A 20,813-nucleotide genomic window follows, 5' to 3' on the forward strand; every position below is an offset into this window, starting at 1 on the left:
ATTATTACCATTTCTGCTGAACTCTGGCTTTTTGAAAGCAAGCCTCCCTTGGGTTGGTATCTCCGATCATGTTTAGCATAATACTTGGCACGCAACAGGTGCTTCGTTTTGTTGAATGAATGTCAGCAGCTATTGTGGAAGCAAAACTGGCCCTTCAATCTACCAAACTCTAAATTCATACCAAAAAAAAAAAAAAAGAGACCAATCTGATCCAATTAATTTATTACGCACAACTTTGCCAAGTATGGGGCATTCGGAAGCACAAATTTCACGGGAATCGAGGGGGAAGGCACGGTAGATGATGTTCTTAACATTTCACAATCTGGCTTTACCTCCGTTCCTGAGAAACAACATACCCATGGCCCCAGAGCCCTTTAAATATGATGGTGGCTGTTTCCTCAGACCTTTCTGGATCAGAGCCCCACTTTTGTGTAAGGGTTTGGCAGAGCTCATCTTCTCAGGCCCGGCACTGCGGAGAACTTGGGCGGTGCGTGGTGATTGCGGCGCGTGGGTCCTACCGCACCGCAGTGAGGTGCACCAACCTTGCCGCGGGCACGCGTGTCCACACACACACACACACACCCGACGGCCGCAGCGTGTCCACACACACACAGACACACACAGACAGACAGACAGACACACACACACACACACACCCGACGGCCGCAGCGTGTCCACACACACACAGACACACACACACACACAGACAGACACACACAGACACACACACACACCACACACACACACACACACACACACACACACACACACACAACACACACACACACACACACACACACACACACACACACACACACACACCCGACGGCCGCAGCAGAGCGCGGCGGCGAGGGCGTCCCAGGCCGGTGGAACCGAGAAGTGGGGGTGGCGGCGGCCGCCCCGCCCCCCGGGCCGTGCGCCCCGCCCACGCGCGCGGGGAGGAGCCGGAGCGGAGTGGGGAGGAGAGGTCGGGCGGTCCCGGAGCGCAGAGACCGACTCCCTGGCTGCGGCGGCGACGGCGGCGGCGGCGGCGGCGGTGGCGGGTGAGTGCCAAGCGATCGCGGGACCGGGACGCAGGGACCCAAGCAGGACGGGGCGGGACGCCTCCACTTAGGGGCCGCCGGCGGGCCCCGCGAACCGGCCGTGGGCTGGAGCGAGGGAGCGGAGGAAGGAAGCGCGGGCTGCGGGCGCCCTGGGCCGCGGGAGGGGAGTGGGAGCGAGGCCCGCCGCGGCCCACAGACGCGAGAGCCCGCGGACACGAGCGACCCCCGAGGCTTGGGTCTCTGCTGCCACCCAGCCCGGCCTCGACCCGCCCGCGGGAGGCCCCGGAGTCACCGCCCAGCTCGCGGTGGTGCGGGAGGAGCGGGTCGGGGCTGCCACACACGCCCCTCCTCTCCCCGCGACGGTCTCCGGACGCGCGTGGACTGGCAGCCAGGGTGCTGGAGTCCGCACAGGGCGGGTGGCGGCGGGGAAGGAGAGGATCGTGGAGAGAACTCGGGTGACACTCCACGAGGGACCCTGCGGCGGTGACTCAGACAGGAAGGTCGGAGTTTAAACTTGAGCCTTGCGTGATTTATTTCTTTTTTTAAATGTAGCGCCGGACGCTTAGCCCGTGGGTTAGAGAAACTCGTTTTCATTTTAGTAAGGGCCTGCCAATTAAACCTCATTTTAAGACGCCATTGCTAGTGTCTACTGACACTCATTTATCCTGGCCGTGGGTGTCTTGTAAACTTGACTTAAATCATTCATAACTTTTGCAAAGGGAGCCGTGATTCTTGTTAAACTTTGAGCAACTGGGGATCAGCTGGAAGGATCTGCCAAGGCCTGTGGTTTCGTGGTCCTGTGCGGGCGTGGCAGTGCACAAACAAGTGGGTAGGCAAGGAAGCAGCCCCATGCCTGAGCTGGAGGGGAGGTCTGTGCCCATGTGCCAGGGCACGTTTAACCGCGGCTCCCAGTGGAAACACTGGGGATGTCTTAGGCCTTGTTGGACAGACTTCACATGATTCGCCTCATTCCGGCCAGTTATTTCCTCTCCCCTCGGCTGTCTTTGGACACTGTTTATATTTCCTGGGGCGGTCGTAGCGTCTCCTGAATAGATTGTCTATAATGAATCTTTTTGGATGTTGTCAGAGCCAGGCTCTGTGTCTGTGTGTTCTCAATTTTTAAAGCAATAGCTTGGCTTTGTTTTTAGAATGCTGGTCACCCTGCTGCACCATGGCTTGGCACTTCAGACCATGGATGTAAATTACCACTGGATTCCAGCCCTTCCCCAGGGAAGCCGGGAAAGCAGGCCACTCTAGAACAGTGGGGTTAAATCTAGCAGTCACTTTCAAGTGATGAGGTTCTCCCGCTTTTTAGAACAAAAATGTATATGTTGGCCAGGCCATTTTCCAATAGATAAACTCGTGGTTCTCACATATTTTAACTTTTTATTTTTGTCTGTTTCATACATGGGTACCCCCTTACTCTCTTTCAACCCCCTCCCACTGACCACCCCCTGCCTCCTAGGCCCGTTTTAAAAAGCAATCAATTGCAGATTGCTAACTAGATAAGATAGTCAGACCCTTTGTCTTCCTTAGCAGTAAGCCAGCACCATAAAGCTATGGATTAAGTCCAGTGAATGCTGAACAGTAGCTACGATGCCTTTGTATTTAGCACAGGCAATTGACTAGGCGTCGAACCCCAGTGCAGCGCACAGCACTTAGGTTTGTAGAGAACTGTGTAAAAATGAGGACCAGTGCTTCGCAAGAGACTGCCAGTGTGGTATGGAAAGGCTACGCTCACCTGTGCAGAACGCGCTGCGCTTACTTGAAAGCCAAAGCCTCTGACAGTTGGGTTGCTTGTTGTCTCTTGTGAGAGAACCTGTGTGGTGATCTGGTTGTGAGAGCAGAGGACTTCAGAGTAAAAGAGAGCTCCGGAAAAGTTAGCTAGAGCCCCATCATTTTTATTCCAAACCTCTCCCTAGTAGGAAGAAAATGAGACTAAGAATAACATCACCGACGATGCTGGGTTTTCATGAGGTGGGTTTTTTGTTGTTTTTGTTTGTTTCGTTTTAGTATAAGCCTTACCTAGGAAGGTAAGTTCTAGAAGTAATTTTTTTTTTTCAGCCCTGACTGGGAAGAGACGGGGTTTCACAGGGGTTTACTGTGTAGGCTTTCTTGTCAGACCAGGATGAGAGTAGTATTTAGCCTTTTCCAATCTGATTTGTAAAATAGGGGTAATAGTGCTCTCTATTTCCAGAGTTTTAGGGAAACTGTATCAGCTAGGTGTTGGAAAACTGTAGACTGAGAATAACTATGGTAAGTGCTTAGAATGATCGCTTTCTTTCCTTTTTTAACCTCCTTTACTCAGTCAGCAGGATAAATGGGTAAATTGTGCTAGCTAGAACCTTCTGGAAATGCCAGATACCACAATTTTAAGTTCCAAAGAATGATGGATGCTGGCATGGTAATCACATCTGTAATCTCAGCAGATGGCAATGCTGAGGCAGGAGAATTGCTGTGAGTTGTCAACTCCAGTCTGGACAACATAGTAAGTTCCAAGCTAGCCTAGACTAGAGTAAGATCTTGCTCAAAAAACTAGAAAGTTGACCAGATTTTGTGTGTGTGTGTGTGTGTGTGTGTGTGTGTGTGTGTGTGTGTGTAAAATATGTATAAGCTTGTATGTCCTGTTTCTGCCACAGCAGTATGAATAATAATGATTGATGGACTAATAATTTTAATATGCTTTTGGTGTTGTTAAATACATAATATTTTTGGGGCTAGGCAATTAGGAACATAAGTTAGCCTTAAATTTAAAGAAAGTTTTTATGTCAAATAGTTACATTTATTAACTTGGATAGGAAATTGAATCAATAACAGAAGCAGCATTTGTCGTTAATCAAGTGTGACTTTTAAAGTTTGAAAGGATTCGACCCAAGAGTATGTTGTTGTTTGCTCTTGTGTGCATGGCTGTCCGAGGCCAGCAGGTAAGCCATAAGAAGTGGGGACTAATTATGTTTATTTTTGTGAGAGTGGATGGTTAGTTAATTCAGGGAATTAACTCATGGAGTCACTGCATCATTTGCTAAAATTTGCAAAATTCTAAATACCTATCAGATGCCTGGAATCAAATCAATATGGATTGTAGCTCATATCAGTGATAGTGACACAGAAATACTAGTTTATAATGATTTCCAGTATGAAGGGTACAGTGTTCATTATGAATTGTTTTGGGCCCACGACATTGTGCCCTGTTGTAGTGAAAGACTTGATTGAATAAATTACTGCTTGCTTTTACTCCTAGAAGATTAGAGCATAATGATGGATTGCTGACTTGTGTTCCTAGGCATGTAGATTAGACAGTCGACTTGGTTGATTTCTCTGTGCTTCTGTTGAGGTTGTGGGGAATCATGAATTTGTCTTCATAGACCATGTGGAACATTGCCTGACATGGAGTCTATATTCAATAAGTATTGGCATTAATACATCTTTGTACAAATAGTGAGCATGCATTACTATTATAACAGGAAAATGCCACACAAAATTTTCATATTTCTCTCAAATACAAAAAGGCTATTATTATTCAAAACATCCTGCCAAATTGTGCTTACAAAGTAAGAGACTATGCAGTGATTAGGCAGTAGTATTTTGTCTTTTAAATATGAAATGGGTTGTGATATCAACTTACTCAGCAAATTGATTCTAGATCTTAATTTCATTTTCCTTTCTAACCGCTAGCGCATGCATGAAGTCTATTTTGGGTTACACAGTTGGAAGACAGGTACAAATACAGTGCATTATTCACAATTACAGCAATTACAGCTAGCTATGTATTTTTATAAAGACTTGAAGGAAATACAAACAAGTGAATGCCTCCATTTTCTCCCAGTAAGCATGTACATGTAACAAATCATTTGTAAGATTTGTTACTCAAAATAAATTCTGGTCTATAACTACATATATCAGAATTTCATTGCCTTGGAAAAAAACACACCAATGTTTGTGACATATGAATGCCATCAAATTAAGTGCCAAAACCTTTGCAGTAAATGGGAAGCCCTTCAGAAGTTTTTAGGTTTATCTTTGTGTGTGTGTGTGTGTGTGTGTGTGTGGTGTGTGTGTGTGTAAGAGAGAGAGAGAGAGAGAGAGAGAGAGAGAGAGAGAGAGAGAGAGAGAGAGAGAGTTAATGATGATTGAATCTAGGGCCTTGTACAATGCTAGGTGGTGCTGTACACTGCTACAGTCAGGGCCCTTGTATGGCCACCTCCCAAGTACTGGGGTGATAGATCTCTGCTGTCATAAGAGAGATAAGAAAGAGCTGTATATAAGCCAAGTCTGAATTCACAGAAGTTGCTACTTCCCAGATCCAGGTCCTCTGCCTTGACAAGCTGTATTTATAGAGCACTCTCAGTCTGCCCTGGTTAACGGGGATGAGGAAAAAATGGGTGCACTGAGGCTAACAGGAACATTGGATAAATAAAATGTGGGTGCAGCACAGTTGAGTGCTTCTTGTCATTAAACTGCCGAACACCCTGGGCCTTTTCTAAGCCTTTTCTGAGTCTAGATCTTGCTCAGTTCTCACCAAGGGCGACATGAGGCTGGTGTTCCTTAAGCATCCAAACCTCAAGGAGTAGAGCAAATTTTCCCCCAGAGTTGCCGTAATGCCATAGCTGATTCAGCACTCTGCCAAGTGTCATAGGACAGGCCCATAGGATCAAAGGAGGAGAGAGCAGAGGGCTTAATGTGTGTGTGTGTGTGTGTGTGTGTGTGTGTGTGTGTGTGTTGTGTGTTGTGTGTAATGTATTTTGGAAAGCTGTAAATCAAGTCGAGAGAGATAGAGAGGACTTCTTACATGAGAGACAAACAACCAGAAGAGAATTATGGGTGCCTCTCCATGGGGGCTCACTGCCTCTTCAGCCGCTGTTAGTGCCCCATATAACAACATCTGAGACTCAACAGGCCTGAGATACATTCACAGGACAGTCTTTCAGAGACCTGTCTTCCCACAATTCCCAGAGGAAGCCTTGGCTGGGCAGAAGAGAAAACTGTCCTACAAAGTCCCGTCCCAGAGCAGCTCCTGTCAGCAGGTGCTCAGCATCCTACATTTTCTCTCAGGGCCAGGGGAGCAGTAGGCAAGCAGCTTGGAGCTGGGCAGAGGGTAGAAGTGATTGAACTAAAGATGACTTCCAGCTGGATCCTTCTGTTTGTGCCAAGTCTCTCTTGAAAATCGTTTCTAGTGTCACTTAAATGTTTGGTTTGTCATGGCAGGTTTTATTGGGTGTCGTAAAAATGCTTTGCTTCGAGTGTCTGGTTGCTGTCCTCCACAAGGAGGGATTTTGTCTTCTTTTTTTTATAGGTCTACATTGCAGAAGGTTACTGAACAATGAGCCAGAGTGTTGCAGAGCCTTCAGACTTGATACTTTGAGCTGTTCCCGAAGATTGTAGCTAAAAGAATTTCATTTCTGGGTCTGTCTGAATGAATCAGTTGTTAAGAACTCGTGCTTTTCACATTTGTTGACTTTAAGATTGCGCCTGTGGGGCCAGGGAGTCAGAAATTCATATATTATGTATCCTTCCTGCAGAATAGTCTGTTGTCTGTCATTCCTCTTACAGACAAGGTCATGTAGTTGACATTTGGCTGAGAAGAGAAGTAGGAGCCCAGGGTGGATTTGAGTGGGTGTGGTCACCAGTGGTCACTGAAGTGTGGGCTTCACTGCCATGGTCTGCACTTGGAGAACCGTCATGCAGCATGGCTGTGTGCAAGCCCCTACGAGACAGTCAGAGGGACACTTCATTGACTGATAATCTGCAGATTTCTTTTTAGCTGTAGGTGCTGCTGGCCAAGGTACCCCTGACTACTGGGCACGAAGCCAGTAGTTCCCACTGGAGTGCCACTGACTTAGATCTCAAACTCACGGTAACTTCAAATTTTGTCCACTAGAATCTCTGGCAAGTTGGGGAAAAAAAATAGGCCAACCTAGGCATGGCAGTATATACCTATAATCCCAGCACTTAAGGAGCAAAGGCAAGAGGATAGCTAGAAAATTGAAACCAGCCATGTCTACATAGTGATTTCCAGGCTAGGCAGGGCAGCACAATGAGACCCTATCTCAAAAACAAGCCTCCTCACGCCATCAAAACAAAACAAAAACCCCAACAGAACATAACCATGTCCTGCAGTAGGACTGTTCTTCTAGGATGGAGAGGTGTTTCTTTCTAGTTCTCTTGGGGGTTTTGAGTAGTGGTGATGGGCTTTGCTTTCCTAACCAGAGAAATGTCGTGTCTGGCAATAGCTCTGTCTCTCAGAGCCTGTTCAGTTACAATAGCCTTCTAAGTGCTCTGAGCTGTAGAGTGTGGCACATTGTAGGAGCTTGATGAATGCCAGGGGAATGAAGGAATAAGGCCATGTTCCCTGAATGTGTACCAGCAAGCTATGTAAGCCACTGTCTTTTTTTTTTTTTTTTTTTAATCAAAAAAGAAAATTTAGTTGTATTTACTGGGAATCACACCTTCAGAGGTACATAGATCCTTGAATGACTTCTTTCTCTTGGATTCATCATGTTTTCAGGGACCTGGGTGCCCTTGACATTGTGTAGTGTGGATGGCACAGCAGCATTCTGGGCATCACCTAACACTTGCTGAACTGGAACAGTGCCTGCATTCCTCTGCAATCATCTCTGCCCCCTAAAGCACCCCAATGTCTGTCTGACAGAGGGAAGGGAGTCATAGGAACTGCGGGGGGTGTAGAGAGGGATTCCGGTTAGGTACTGAACAGATGCGGCCCTGCTCTTTGGGATGAGATGGTGACTGTGGGACTCTGGGACTGCATCGTTTGGAAAAGCCTTCTAATTTGGGAGAGAAGTGGGGAGTCTAGTGCTGGATCCACCAGAACTTACCTTTGAGTTTATCTGCGTCTCCCTTCCTGCCTGCTGGCTCTTACCATTTTCTCTCTTCAGCAGCTTCTTCATGGTTACTGTCAGAATTAGCTTTCTCTCCCTGCGATGTTTTGGGGGCAGAACCCTGATGGGTGGGTCTAGCTATCAGGACTTGCCTGTGTGAAGGTGAAGGGGCTGGTCGGTACTCGGCCCTTTGGTTCACTGCTGTTTTATGGACAGACCACCTTGTGAAAAGATGCCAGCATGTCTAAAATGCTGAATACTTTCCACTTTTTAATTTAGTTAAATGGAGTCGGTCATCTTCAGTCGAACTTGTTTCACCAAAGCGGAAATAGCAGATGACAGTTCCTCATAAAAATTTCCTACGGACTTCCTTAAACAGCAGGCTCATCTGCTACATCTCCATATGATTTCAGTTTTTAAAATCCCACAAGTTTCAGCTCTTGAGGAAACTCTGGTGCCATGCATCTGCTCGTGCCTTGCCTCCTGTTGAAGTACTTAGTCTGTGAGCAGAATGCCTCAGCCACTACCTGGTCCAGATTGCAAACAAACACTCTGGCATGCTCCCTGGGAGGTAATGCTGGCTTTCGGCCTCCGCCCCCCCTTTCCCTCCACTTCCCTGACTTCCTTCAGGCTATAATACATTAACAGGGACTCCAGGCCACCCACACCCAGGAGGACAGAAGTCACCCTCTCCACACTCGCTGTGCTCACCTCCTGAACTTTGGACTGAGCTTCTCTGACTTATAGACTTTGGCCTGAGGACTTGTTGCCCACACCCAGCTCCCCTAGTCCCCTTCTAGGCTGAACTCCTGGAACTTGTTTTTGGTTTTATTTTTCTAAGCTGATCATACTCTATTTTTCATACTCCTAGAGACAACTTCTTCATTAATAATAATAATAATAATAATAATAATAATAATAATTTATCTGAACTTCCCCAAGTTTAACAATCATATTAGAAGGGACAAATATTGAAACATGCTTCCATCCTTTCTCATACAGGCCTTTTCCATACCACAGGTATCAACTTGTAAATATAAACTGTTATGAATGTGTATGTTGTGTTTCTTCCCATTCTTTCATGTAGATAGTTTCTATACTGTTGTCTGCCGTGCTGTTTTAAATTAGCAGTGTGTCAGTAAGTGCATAGAAATAGCTTCTCTTTCAGTAGCATCCGTCTTTCATTGTGTGGCCACTTTGCAGACCATTGTCCGCCCCTGGAGCTGTGGGTTGTATCTAATCCCTTGATTTTACAGTGCTGTGAAGACAGGTTAAGTTGTCATTTTGTTTGCTAAGGACAGGGCTCAGTGATCATCTTGGGTGAGTGTTGAGTCAACATGCTCCTCAAAGACCACCAAGGGAGTGTCAGTTCTTTTTTATTTTGCTAATCTGGTTGGCGAGAAATGACAATTTAGAGCAGTGCTTTTTTTTTTTTTTTTCATAATTAGAAGTGAAGTGGAGGTTTGAGTTAATTGTGGGTCTTTTGTCCAGGATGGTGGGTTCTCCTGTGGCTCTTTGTAGCCTTTCTTCCTGTGTGTAGTCTGTCAGAATTTCTTAAATACAGACTTAAGAATGCGTCCTGGGTGGAGTGGGCTGCCAGACCATTAGTACAGAATCTAGGCAAGTACAAAGTAGGGTTTTACTGCATTTGCTAATGTCTGAATTACAGTCTTCAGCTAATGGTGTTATTAAACTGTGGCTTCTCCAAAGCCATGAAAAAAAAAAAAAAAAACTGTCTTCCAGCCTAGAATTTTTCCTCCTTCTACACACACACACACACACACACACACACACACACACACACACACACTCTCTCAAACCCTCAATCATATATATGTACACATACAAGTGTGTGTGTGGGGAGACTGAAAAAGAGGTTAAAACACATAGATTCCAATGATACTTCCTGCAAAATCTTTTCAGAAGTCTAGAATTTTCCACATATTTGTATCTCTAGAAAGGTTATACAGGTCAAATTTGTTTGTTTCTTTGCTGTGTGTATTAGGCTGTTCTGTTTGATTTTTACAACCAGGGAGTTTATGGGTCCTTCCAAAAGTAAAAATGGCTTAAGACCAGCAGTCTAGGAAGATGTTGCATTCTGCTTTTGCAGTGCCCCTTTTTAAAAAGATTTTATCTGTCCGTGTCCGTCCGTCCATCCATCCATCCATTTGTCTATCCGTGTGATAGTATCTGTGTGAGTACACTTCATGTGCACACTTCAGATCTTCTAAAGCTGGAATGACAAGTGATGGCGAGCCTTCTGGTGTGGGTGCTGGGAACTGAACTCTGGTCGTCTGGAGAAACAGGACTCATCTTCACCGCCAAACCATCTCTCCAGGCTGCTGAGATGCTCTTTAGTCACATTAACCTTTCTGGGCATTGTTAATATAAAACTAATTTTCATTTTTAATGTATTTTTAAGTTTTTTATTTTACATATATTGGTGTTTTGCCTGCATATCTATGTGAGGGTGTCAGATCTTGGAGTTACAGACAGTTGTGAGCTGCCATGTGGGTGCTGGGAATTGAACTTAGGTCCTCTGGAAGAGTAGTCAGCACTCTTAGCCACTGAGCCATCTCTCCAGCCCCCTAATTTTTATTTTTCAAAAGACTGAATTCTATCAAAAGAGAGGGAATCTGATTCAGTGAAGAGAAAGCTATGGTCCTTTCTTTCTTTTTTTTTTTTAATAGAAATTCATAAAAGGCAGTCCTATATAAAACTGGTTTACCACTACATTAAAAAAAAAAAAAAAAAAAAAAAAAAAAAAAAAAAAAAAAAACCAGCTGGGCATGGTGACACATGTCTGCATGTCTGAAATCTTACCTTTCAGGAAGCAGAGGCAGGATGATAGTAAGTTCATGGTTAGCCGAGGCTGCAAGAGATTGAAGCCACTGTGGGCTTTCAGCAAGACTGTTCTCAAAACCAAACAAAAAACCCTCTAACAACAAACTATTTCTCAGAGCTCCCACTCTATCAATAGTGAGGAGTGACCTGCGAAAAGAGTTCTCTCTCTTCCTCTCTCTCTCTCTCTCTCTCTCTCTCTCTCTCTCTCTCTCTCTCTCACACACACACACACACACACACACACACACACATATTTAATATGTGGTTTTTTGTGAAAAGTAATGGAGTACTCTAGATGCTTAACTTTTCTTTTCGCACTCATTGTAGTGTGACATTACATCACATGACATTGATGTTCTCTGCTGTAGTGTCCACTCCATAAGGAAAAGTATGTGACCTATTTATCCCAGTACCTAGAAGGATACTCAGGACCTTTGTGTGTCTAATCCTTAGTAGACTAATGAATATTTCTGAGGGTAAGTACCTTTGGGTCTTTGTTCAACTGTGTCCAGGATCCCATGTTAGATGTTGGCCTGGGCAGCATCTTTTGGCCTTTATGGTGTACTCTAACCATTGGGAGCTTTGTGGAAGCATACTCAATGCTTTAGAACTCAAGCCTGCAGTCTGAGTTACCTGATGGCTAATCTACTGTCCATTTATAAAACAGTTAACCCTGTATTTCAACTCATCTAAGATGCTGTCAGTTGTGAAATATGCCTCTGGTCCACTAGGGAAAAGAAATGCTGTCAGTTAAATTATATCAAACATCAGCATAAGAGGGTTAGTTTTAGATGACTGCTATAACAGGTTATTGTAAACCGGGCTTCAGACAATGCAGATGTTTTATCTCACAGTTCTGTAGGTCAGAAGGTGTATGTGACTGTTGTGTCTCATTGTTAGCCAGCTTGGCTCTTACTAGAGGCTCTGGGAAGAATCTACCTCAGGTTCTTTGGGCTGTTGCTAGACTTCAGTTCCTTGAAGTTTATTTCTTGCTATCTCTCAGTTGGGGGCCGTCCTCACTTCTTAGAGACTTTTCTGGTATATGCCATTGGGCTTGACACCTCAAACCCAGCATTAACAGAGCTTTCTTGTGCTGGGACTTTCCCTGCCGGCCTTCCTGCTCTCTTTTCCCTAGCTAGGGAAAATTCTCTTTTTCTAGGGGTTATTTGGTTATATTGAGTAGATTTGGTCCACCCATAGCATGCTTTCTTTGCTTAAGGCCTGGGGCAAAGTCTCTTTTGCCCTGTAGCAGCATTCACAGGTTCCAGGGATTAGGATTTGAACATTTTGGGAAGAAAGTTCCCTCAAGAGTCATCCTAGTATCAGAAGTGGCAAATGACTGTCTCTGTCTTAGGCGTAGAGGAGCAACTGGTTTGTCTAAAGTACTGGGCATTGTTAGAAAGCATGCCTTAGTGTTAACTCTTTCCATACAGATGCTGTGATCTCTGTGGTCCCACATGCTGACCGCCTTTAATCTCAATGCATTTGTCAAACCCTAGTTGAAAGAATACATTTTGCTGACAGTAAACTTGACAGTAACAAAGGTGATGATTACTACCTAAGTGCCAGTGGTAGGCATGTGCTAGGACACTTTCTTACTCCTTCTGGGAACCTGAGGTAGGGTGCACCAGCTCCATTTACGGGGAGGAAGTAGGTTTGGAAAGGTACAATAATCAGTGACATTCCTGGTCTGAATCCACATATATATGATTCTGAAGTTGGTATATTTTTTATGGGTCCATGTTGCTTGGCTCACTGTCCCTGACAATAGCATATGAAAAATGCCACAGGAGAAGTGTCCACCCACTGGATCCGGTGGTCTGCTCGTTAATGGAGGAGATTCAGGGATGCGACGACATTTTCCTCTGATGTCTCCTTTGGTCCTTTGCTACTAAATGTCTATGAATTATACAAAGGCTCTGAGTCTTCATCCTTTTAAATACCCAAATGATCTTTTTAAGTCAACAGAGCAGTTGTCTGCTCTGTAGAGATATGGTTCTATGAACAGTTCCTTAGTAAAACCACACTAACAGTATTGATTCAGGTCAGGATAAGTACCGTGAAGGCCATAGAACTGGGAGTGAGGGGTGAGAGGTAGCTGTCAGGAGAATAGGAGATCTGCCTTAGTGAAACCTCAGGAAAGACCTCTTTGCAAAGTGATACTTCTGCCAAGGCCTGGGTGAGCAAAAGGCATCCCAAGCTTAACAGTAAACTGGTTGCAGCTGAGCACAAAAAGAAGAATCAATCCTTCCTTCCTTCCTTCCTTCCTTCCTTCCTTCCTTCCTCCTTCCTTCCTCCTCCTTCCTTCCTTCCTTCCTTCCTTCCTTCCTTCCTTCTTCATTCCTTCCTTATTGCAGGAGTAAGGGAGAAGTCCAAAGAGCCAGATGCCAAGACTAGGATAAAGTTCATTGAAAGTGCCTGCGTAGCATGTGAAAGGCTATGGTGCAGTTATAAGCCACACACACACACACACAGACACACCAGACACACACACACACACACACACACACACACACACACACACACACACACACACATGCTAGTGCACACATGCACTTGCCATGTGGTAGCTTGAATGAGAATGGACTCCCATAGTCTCATATGTTTGAATTCTTGGGCCCCAGTTGGTGGAACTGTTTGGGATGGATTAGGAGGTGTAGCCTTGTTGGAGACAGTGCATCCTGGGTATGGGCTCTGAGGTTTCAAAAGCCTATGCCAGGCCCAGTGTCTTTCTGTCTGCTGCCTAGGCATCAGGATGTAAAGCTCTCAACTGCTGCTCCAACACTATGCTGTCTGCTTCCCACCATGATGATCATGAATTAACTCTCCAAAACTATAAGCAAGCCCCCAATTAAATGCCTTCTTCTATAAGTTTCCTTGGTCATGGGGTCTTGTCACAGTAAGAGAACAGTAATTAAGATACTAGGTTTAATGAAAATGCCAACAAGACTTCATAGAGAAATAGCTGTTCACAGATAAGCTATAGTGAGCTGGGAGCCTGTACCCTACCCTGGTCATGACCTATGTATGGCCAAAGGGTGAAAGTTTTTTTTTTTTTTTAAACTATTTTAACTTGCTTTTAAAACCATTTTAAGTGTACCAAAGCAAAGCATATGAGGAGGAGAGTAGTTTGACAGAACCAGATAAAAAGAGGGGATCCCTGAGCTCAAAATACTCAGGGATTGGGGCACAGATTTTGCCAAGAGAATTACATTCAGGTAAACATTGTTGAAAGCTGATCTCATCTTCCTCTTTGAGTCTGCTTTTCTTTTTACCTCTTTCTAGATCATTTCAGGACCTGCCACTCCTTGCAGGATGTCAGGCTCTGAACTCCTGAGTTATCTGGAGCTCTCTCTCCCCGATACCTCCCTCCATCCCACACAACCCTGTCCCCACCTACTTACTAACCAGCCTCTGCCTCATGCCTGACTTTTGCATTCTTCTGTCATCAGGTGATTTCTCTGAAATGAAGATCTGAATGGTCACTTCCTGAATGACAGTTTTGGGTTTCCCTGAAATCACCCCAGTCCAGTCCTTACAGACCCTTCCTGTCCAGGTTCAGGGCCAGCTGTGCTTCTCACCAGTCCTGCAGTCTCAGAAGCATTTGAAACATTTTGTCTCAGTTTCCCTTCCTGTAAAATGGAGGTGACAGTAGCAGCTACCCCACAGGTAGACTATAGATTTGAAAGGAGTGAATAGTGAGATTCAGCAGTACCTGGTATACAGATTCTCCATGAACATTATTAGCAAGCTGCCATCTGTGTGGCAGGCTCAGCTGGTCCAGCCTGTTGTCTGCTGGAAGCAGACAACAAAGATAAGTACAGAAATTGAGAAGATACCCTTAGTAATCTGTGTAGGAGCCTCACCATCAGTGTCGAGCTGTTAAATCCAGTTTTTTAAAAACTGGATTTGCATATTGTCTAGCTTATAGGAATTCATTTTTATCACATTTAACAATTGCATTTACACAAATGTTCTTATTTATTGGAAATAAATAAGTGGGTCTGTTCCTATGCCCCCTCTTTCTGCTAGAGTTTCTTCTTGCACAGGCATACTAAGCACTTATCATAAAGTTGAGGACACAAGGAGGTTAATGCCTTACTGTTGAGAAGTTTTCCTTAAATTAACCAAAGGGTTTCTGCCTCTTTGACCAGCCTCATTTTGTGGATTGTTGATACATTAAGAAGATGTGTATGAAACACCAGTGATTATTTGATCTCCTCTGTCCTGAGGTCCATGAAGCTAATGGAGGAGACAAGATCCGGAACAAAGAGTGTAAGGACAGTGCAGGGGAGCCTGGGCCTGGCTGGGGAAGGGGTTGAGGAGTCAGGAATGGTGTCACAGGTAAGGCCGAGGCAGCGTGACAGAAGATGGACGTGCATATCTTAGTGTCAAGCCAGTGACAGAAGCCTTGCTGTAGCACTCTAGCCTCCCTAACCCTGAGACCTTTCATTTGTGACCTGAGGCTAGCAGCATCTGCTCCTCTCAAGATTGTCCTGAGGCTCGTGCGTGCGTGCGTGCGTGTAAAAGTGCCTGCCATCAGAATTTGTAAATTACTGAGCATGACTTTGCTCTGTTTTACGTCATCTCTGGTCACATTAATATTTTTTTTCTTGTCTGTGTTTACTGTAGCAAGCTAGTCAACCAGTATGCTAATGATTACCTTGGGCTAGGTAGTTTTGCCTATATTTCTGTCTTTCTTCTAGATATATTTTTTTCTCTTGAATTCAGTGGTGTTTTTTTTTATTCATCTTTACATTGCTAGTGACAGGCTGTGTTTCTAGAATATAAATCTATAGAATATAAAGTATAAATTATGATATAGTATAAAGAAGTCTCTGTGTCTAGAGAATTTGTATTTAATTAAATTAATATAACTGAGAATTTGATAAAAGTTTTGGGAAGAATTGGGTCAAAACATTAACCTTACAGATAGGGAAACTGAGGCACTTCTAGATAGCTTCTGCTATTTGCCCAAAGTCATAAAGCTAGCAGGTAAATGGCAGCGATAGGATTAGAACCCCATTCCTCAGGCTGAGGCAGAGAGAGCTGCCAGCCACCACCATGAGAAGATATTAAGATACCGGTAAGCCTCGAACCACGAGGCAACTTATAGATTAATAGAAATGGGTTAATTTAAGAAAAGGAACAGTTAGCAAGAAGCCTGCCACGGCCATACAGTTTATAAGTTGAAAAAAAAAAAAAAAAAAAGAACCCCATTCCTCTTGTTTTTCCTGGCTTTGTGTTGTCTTATCAAGTCAACCCCCAGAAGTAGGAGCTTTGCAGAGGATGGGGGCAGGCTCAGTCCCGCTTTGTCACCTGGCTTTACCTTGCCTGGAATGGCTGAATGGGCAAGAGCTGGCCTAAGGGAGAGCCTTAGGAAACACCCTCTCCCCACCCAGCGCCCTGCCTGCTGCCCTGAAGGTATTTATGGGTGTGAAGGTCCACCTGGAAACCTAGGGAGAGGCTGGGAAGGGTGGCCAGCTGCAGCGGCCAGAGAGGGGAGGAAGGGAGAGGAGGCGTGGTCCCTGAGAGTGAGTGATCTGTAACTAACTAGTGTCGAGGAGGAGGAGCCAGATGGAGCTCTGGGGATGGGAACGCCACGGTAAGAAGTCCAAAGGGCAGTGGAGTCTGTCACAGACTACTTCCTACCCGTTCAGAGCGTTCCTTTTTACCTTCTGCTGGGAAGCATGTTCCGGGCTTACTCACTCTGTGTTGTAATCTTTATTGTGTGGGCAGGCGGAGGGAAGGCTGCACACAGAGAAAGCTGCCCTTCACTGCAGTAAAGCTAAGAGTTCTTTGACTTGCTGTTCTTTTCAAAGTGTTGTTTTGTTAGAAAGAAAACAATGTTCAGAGGGAGTAGGGTCCAACAGCTTTTCTGAAGCAGATGTTCCCAGGGTATGGGTCACACACTTGTCTGTGTGCTAGCATCCGCTGAGAGGGACTGAAAAATCACAACACCCAACCACACCCAGACCTGTGGAATCAACCCTTCTGGGTGTGATCCAAAGGCAGTGTCCCTGGGAAGCTCAAGCAAGGAACAGTGTGAGAACCTTGTAGGGAGGCCGTGTGGAGTCTCTGCATCAGGGATCAGAGACAGGAAAGACTCAGCCTGTGGCTGCTCATGAGTCGTCAGATGACGTTTTGTTTTCTTCATCTGTGTATGAGGTCAAAGAGGAGCCTTTCAGCTCAGGTCCATGTTCCTTGCAAGCCTCTTCCTTGAAACTTACTGGGACTTGTGTAATCCACCCTTTAAAAGGGGTGGGGTCAAACCAGAAACTTCCATATTCAAATTGTTGCTGCATCCTGCTGTATAAATACAAAACAGAGTGCCCTCAGGAAGAATGTCTCTCTCTGTTCCCTTTTCTACACAATAACACCACAGCTCAGCTCAGGTGAGGCCCACAGGTACAGGGTACAGAGTGCTGTTGGCTGAGGCTCCAAGGCCAGGTCGGCCTAGGAAGTGCTTTACGGAAAACTCAGGATCTTGGAATTCTGGGACATTGTTACTATCGACCACCTTGTTGTGACGTGGAGCCTGGGAGCAAACTGTTCGTTGAGGGCCATGTGGACCTCTGGTTTTTACTAGAAATGGCTTTCATGCGCAACAAGAATTTTATGCCCAACATATTTATCCGTGGCTGTGAGGAAGGGGGCTTGGAGCATTTGTGTTCACATGAAGTCTGCAGTCGCAGGTTCAGGGCCAGGCAGGCTTATTTTGTCTTCTTAATTTTTTTTGAAACAAAGGTTTTTTTTTTTTTCTTGTATTGTGTTTCTGATCCATATGTGTTGTTCTCTGGAGAACAAGAAAGTTTCGGAAGAACCTGAAAGCAGGTATTCCTTTGGAAATTTTATGATCACAAACCTGTTAAAAATTAAAAATGAAATCTCAAGGATACAACTTGGTTTTGAAATTTTTTTTATAACAGTTGATTATGAGAAGGTGTGTCATTTATTTTATTTTTCCCTCCCTCCCTTCCTCCCTCTCTCCCTTTCTTCCATCCTGGTTTTTTACAAATTTGTCTCTGTAGCCCAGGCTGGCCTGGAACTGACTTTGTAGTCCAGGCTGGACTTAAACTATTGATTTTCTTGCCTTGGCCTCTCCAATTCAAGGATTCCAGGAATGAGTCACCATACCCATCCATGTGCCTACTCTTGACCAGCTATCGCCACCTTCTAAAGAAAGTGCAGCAGATTTTACCAAAGAGAAAAGTACCCCTAAGAGAGGTAGAGTGACTTGCCCAAAGGATGACACAGCGTTCATGGGAGCACACCACCTCAGGCTTTTTGTGTTGTCGATGGTGTGTTTTAGCTTTTGTACCTTTGGAAGACTGTCTTTTACTAGGCACAAGATTATGTATAAAACACAAAAAGTATTTTCAAGCATTCTAAAGCCCGGGGCTCAGCAGAGTCAACATCTACAGCACAGAGTCCAAGGAAGAGAAAGTAGAACCGTTCCTGGCAGGCCGCGCGTCCCTGAGAGCCCAGTGTCGTGCAGTCACATGGTAACCGGTTTATAGCAACTTGAAGGACTGGAGTTACCAGGACCCACTCAGTCTCTGTTTACTGTAAGGTGCCCTTGCTAGGAACCCAGCTGTAATTGCAGTTTTGCTGGTGGATAATGTCTTTGGGGTTTTTTTGTTTTGTTTTGTTTTTGTTTTTTGGTTATTTTACCAGAAAACAGTGCCAAGGAAGTTTAAGAGTAAATGTTGGGGAAAGTGGCAAAATTAAAAGATTGGCATTCCCTGGAACTTCTGGACAGAAAAGAGTCAAAGCTGGCAATCTGGAAGAGTGTTAGGGACATGTCTGGAAACTGTTTGCTAAGAAAGCCCAGTTCTTTTTTTCTCCTTGGTTGCACGTCCCTGAAATGTCTTCTGATGATCTTTTAACTGTCCATTGTCAGTATTAAAAAGGGGCTTGCATACTGGCAACATAGAAGCCTGACAGGACTTAAATCTCAGCCCTTCCACTTTCTACTTGTGTGACCTTGAAGAAGTTACTTAACCTGTCCACACTTAGGTGTCTTTTACTGCAAAATAGAAACGACTTACCGTGAGGTGTGAGTCAATTACCAATGTGCTTATGACTGTACTTGGCACTTCCTATTGCCATTTTAATTAACTAAAGCTTAATTAATGTAATTTCAGGAGCCAGTAGAGATAATGGAGGGAAAGGAAGATGCTAAAATTGCCACAGTCCAGCCTTCTTTGAATTCTCCCAGGATAAATAATCCCTTTAGCCCAGTGATTTGAGGTTTGTGTTTTCATTGGCACTGAACTCTGATTTTGGATTTCCTCAGTATAGTATAGTGAGAAGATCACCAAACCACTTTAACCCATACTGTCCTGGAACTCACTATGGAGGCCAGGCTAACCTCAAACTCACGGCAACTCTCCTGCTTCAGCTGCTCAAATCCTGGGATTATAGGCACAAGCCACTACTTACCTCTTAAAACATACTCTTGGCTTAATTACTATTCTATTGCTGCAAAGAAATATCATGACCAGGGCAACTTACAGAAGAAAACTTTTAATTGGGGGCTTGCTCACATTTTCAGGGGGTTAGTCCGTGATCATCATGGTGGGAAGCAGACAGCCTGGCGCTGGAGCAGTAGCTGAGGTCTTTACATCCTGATCCATAGGCAGCAGGTAGAAAGAGAAGCTACAACTTTAGCATCTTCCCTTCCCCCCATTATCTCTCCTGGCTCCTGAAATTACATGGCTTTATGCTTGTCATCAAAACGATCTGTCTCTGCTCAGGTCAGCTGAAGTTAACACCTAGGATGTGGGGTATTTAAACCTCAAAGGCTGACACATCTCCTCCAACAAAGGCCACACCATCTAACCCTTTCCAAACTGTTCCACTAACTGGCAACCAAGCGTTCAAACATATGAGCCTATGGGAGCCATTTTCATTCAGAACACCACACTCCTACATTAATCTTCCAAGAGGTGGTAGATACAGCCTCTGCTTAAGATGTTTTCCATGGGTGGAGATAAAAGGCCAGGAGGAAAGAGGTCACAGTTCTGTGCTGGAGGGAAAAAAAAAGATGGTTACAGTTTCTGTGGAAAAGGGGCCTCCAATGCTTAGGCATTAATTCATATTTATACCTTATAGCCATGTCAATTCCATTCTGTGGCAGAAGGAAACAGATTCACTCTTCTGGAGAAACAAGATGGGGTGTGTGTGTGTGTGTGTGTGTGTGTGTGTGTGTGTGTGTGTGTGTGTGTGTGTTTTGTGTTTTGTGTTTTGTGTTTTGTTTTTTTGTTTGTTCTGGCCCTAAATTGCAACTTTTCCCTCATAGGTTCATATGGGAAGGACATTGGGGTGAGACTCTTCTCTATTTCCAGCTGGCTTTTCTGGTGAGTAGTCTTTTTATGACCTTTTCAGATGCTAACCCTTGGAATAATTAAAGCATGTTATTTAATGTGGATTTAGTGACTGATGCCCCAGGAAGTAGTAAACACCTAATGACCCTTGGTCCTATTTGATAAAGGGCCAATATGGGTAGAAGGATAGGTAGTTTCAACAGTCTGCCATCTCAGGCTGTGAGCAGAATCCTAGGATGTTGCTGCAGAAGGACTTTTTTAAAGAGAGTGAATGGAGGCTCAGTTTTGCCCGTGTCCACAGACCTGCTTGGAAGCAGTTGCTGGACTCCTAGTCCTGCTGCAGGTGCCAGCAGTGACAGCCCTGTACCACAGGGTACAAGCTGCAGCATCTGCATGGAAGAAGGGCACCCTCCGGTCCTGAACAGTCCATTCTGCCTAGCGTGGTGGGAGCCACCTGTCACACGTGTTTCTTGAGCAGTGGAAATATGCCCAGTGTTGCTAAGACGTTGACTGTGTTGCTCTCGTTCACTCGATCAATTTAGAATTTAGATGTGCATAGTTGTACGTCCGCGTTGGACATCGCAGAGGAGTGAGTCCTGTCCTCACCTGCCTCGCCGTAGGTCAAGTGGAAGGCCTAATCTTCTCCCCGCTTTCAGAAGGCACCTCGTGCCCAGTGAGGCTGGACTAGAGCTCTCTCTGCGGCCCCCACTTTGAGTGCTTTCTGACTAGACTTGGCTTTCTGCCTGACGTCATAATGGCCT

General features: G+C 45.0%; 1 protein-coding gene across 3 annotated transcripts in view; it reads left to right on the forward strand.

The window, feature by feature from the left end:
• The first annotated feature begins 968 nt into the window (after window positions 1-968).
• Window positions 969-20,813, forward strand: part of Gng12 (G protein subunit gamma 12) — a 120,357-nt gene continuing 100,512 nt past the window's right edge. For 2 of the 3 annotated variants that reach the window (XM_037203794.1, XM_028880765.2), the window contains exons 1-2: window positions 969-1,043; window positions 20,028-20,085. The gene's annotated coding sequence lies outside the window, so the exon portion shown is untranslated. Of the gene's footprint in view, window positions 1,044-1,519; window positions 1,544-20,027; window positions 20,086-20,813 lie in introns of those variants that run through there. The other variant, XM_037203793.1, reaches the window with a different exon arrangement.

The sequence above is a fragment of the Peromyscus leucopus genome, chromosome 3 (genome assembly GCF_004664715.2).
Source record: "Peromyscus leucopus breed LL Stock chromosome 3, UCI_PerLeu_2.1, whole genome shotgun sequence".
NCBI lineage: Eukaryota > Metazoa > Chordata > Mammalia > Rodentia > Cricetidae > Peromyscus > Peromyscus leucopus.